Below are 2,568 nucleotides of genomic sequence, written 5' to 3'. Positions count from 1 at the left end.
GAGTGAGGGCTACGGTCTCAAACTCTTCGATTTTTCTTCTTTTTGACAAAATGTCCTTCATGAATTTTGCATATGAAGGCATTTGCTCCAGGGCTTCTACTAGAGGGATATTTATGTGAAGTTGTTTCATCAAGTCAAGAAACTAGCTAAACTGTTTATCCTCGTGTTGCTTTTTCAACCTCTGTGGAAAAGGAGGCTCGATCGGTTCACTCCTTCTCTTGCATGGGGGAACATAAGTTGGAACTGAAACTGGTTCACTGACTTTTGTTGCTCCAAGTTCTGCTACAGGTGTTGCGTCATCCGGTTTGATTTCAGCAGACTCATTGCTTTGGACCTTCTCTTCTGGTCCTGTCTGAGCTTCAAGGTGTGAAGGGTCAGTGGCTTCTTCAACTTCCTTTCCTATGGGCTGTTTTGCTGGTTCACGCTTTCGATGTCGTGCCACTAAGTCTGGGGATGGTAAGGTCTTTCCATCTCGCAGGCTTATAGCATTACAATGCTCCTGGTTATCTTGAGACGGCTTTTCTGTATCACTAGGGAGAGTCCCTGGTTGCCTCTGTTTGAGTTCTCCAGCCAGCTGACCAATTTGGGTTTCTAGGTTTCGCATGGCTGCGCTGTTCTGATTCATGTACTCCTTGACAGAAGTTTCAAAGGATTGGGACTTCCCTTCACCCTTATCCCAGTTTTGTTGGTTCTGCCTGGGATACGGGGGTCGGTTCTGGTAGTTTCCTCCACTACCTCCAGCATTATTCTGATTCATCCAGCCTCGGTTATTGTTCCCTTGATGGTTGTCATTGCTCCTGTTGTTGTTGTCATACCCTCCTGCATAGCACACAGCAGCTAGATTGTTACAGTCCTCATATTTATGAGGACCTCCACAAGTGGGGCAACTCTGACTTGATTGAGTTAAAAGAAGTTGCTCAGTTGTTTTTTTCTGTTCCATGGGCTTCCAGTTTTTTATAGTGTTCTGGAGCGAAGCCATTTGTGCAGAAAGAGCATCAGCTGAGCTTAGCTCAAGAACTCCTGCTTTCTTAGGAGCACTGTGTCGTGTGGAAGGCCATGAAATATGTTTTTTTGAAAGTTTTTCCAACAACTGGTAGGTCTCTGGATAAGTAAAATCCAAAAGATCTACCCTTGCGGCTGCATCAACAGTTGCTTTCAATGGTGGGGTTAAACCATGATAAAACGTGTGAATGATGCCCCAATCAGAAACTCCATGATTCGGGCAGATTCGTATCAACTCTTTAAAGCGTTTCCACGCTTCATACAGACTTTCTCCATCATACATTTGAAAAGAAGCTATGTCAGCCCTTACTTGGGCTTGTTTTGCTTGGGGAAAAAATCGGGTAACAAACTATTCCGCCAATTGCTCCCAACTAGTGATGGAGTTTGGGGGCAATGTTCTCCTCCATTCTTTGGCTTTTCCAGCTAAGGAAAATGGAAAAAGCCGCATCCGCATGTTTTCTTCCGAAATACCATGAACTTTGAAATTGTCAACTATCTCAGTGAAATTGTCCAAATGACTGTGAGGGTCTTCCATGGGTAGTCCATGGAACTGACCAGCGTTCATAATCATTTGGAACATTGCAGGTTTTATTTCAAAGTTCGGGATATTCAGAGGAGGGGGAACATATCCTCGTTTTGGACCATTTCTGAAGGGAGCAGCCATATCATTCAATGATGGCCCTCTTCCTCCATTCGGTCCTGGTTCAGGCTCATGATTATGATTTCCATTGTTACCATTGTTTACAACCTCCTCCATTGTACTGTTTTTCAACCTTTGAACTCTTCTTCTATTTCTGAAGGTTCTCTCGGGTTTTGGATCAAAAAGTACTATTTCCAGTCCAAGTTCTGTAGGTTCTGTACTCATACAAATGGAGGAGGTTTATTAAAACAAAAAGACTGCGATTAAACAGCAAAAAAAAGAAAAAAAATGTTTCCTTAAAAACGCCATTTCTTGCCAAATGATCCTCGGCAACGGCGCCAATTGCTTGGTCGAACCGAGAGTTGCTCGGGAATATTTCTTTCAGAGAGCAAGAGTGTAGATTAGTAATCAGGATTGCCAACAGGAGCAATCTACTCTGACTAAGAGCAACCCTCTTCAACTATACGCAAGCGTACGTGTCAAGCAATATAGGGTATTATAGCCCCAGATTTATCGTCCTCAGGGAGCAGTTGTGAAGTAAGAAGCGCTAAAGGAAACTTAATTTGTAAAATGGAGCAATAAAGGGAATCACTATTCTCAGCTAAGCTTCACAAAGAGCAATCTCTGAGCAGCTAGTTAAACAATGTTAACCATTCTGAACCAGATGAGAGCAGTGAATGACTTAGCATGGTCATCGAATAAAATGGCATCAATTGAAGTAACTTTAAGAGCAGTCAACGAAATGAAAGTAAGATCATCAGCTAGTAAAACACAGTTCAGTTATCGTGAGGAAAAGGTTGTGATAGGAATTGAGTTAAGATTAATTTCAGGAAGAAAAAGATCAAGTAGGTGTTACGGGTTCCATGTTTTCATCCCTTTGGTTAACCCTGCCTGGTAGCATATTTTACAAGTGGATTTTGCTCCTT

At 42.6% G+C, this 2,568-nt stretch overlaps 1 non-coding gene across 1 annotated transcript; it reads left to right on the top strand.

The window, feature by feature from the left end:
* The first annotated feature begins 1,208 nt into the window (after positions 1–1,208).
* Positions 1,209–1,313, top strand: LOC133305620 (small nucleolar RNA R71). Its single transcript, XR_009750772.1, has one exon. It is a non-coding gene; the product is annotated as a small nucleolar RNA R71 (small nucleolar RNA).
* Positions 1,314–2,568: the final 1,255 nt, after the last annotated feature.

This window comes from Gastrolobium bilobum, unplaced genomic scaffold (assembly GCF_033153095.1).
Source record: "Gastrolobium bilobum isolate Gb01-03AN ecotype WA unplaced genomic scaffold, APGP_CSIRO_Gbil_v1 utg32150, whole genome shotgun sequence".
Lineage (NCBI taxonomy): Eukaryota > Viridiplantae > Streptophyta > Magnoliopsida > Fabales > Fabaceae > Gastrolobium > Gastrolobium bilobum.
Note: the sequence above shows the minus strand (reverse complement) of the source record. Positions and strands in the feature narration are given on the sequence as shown.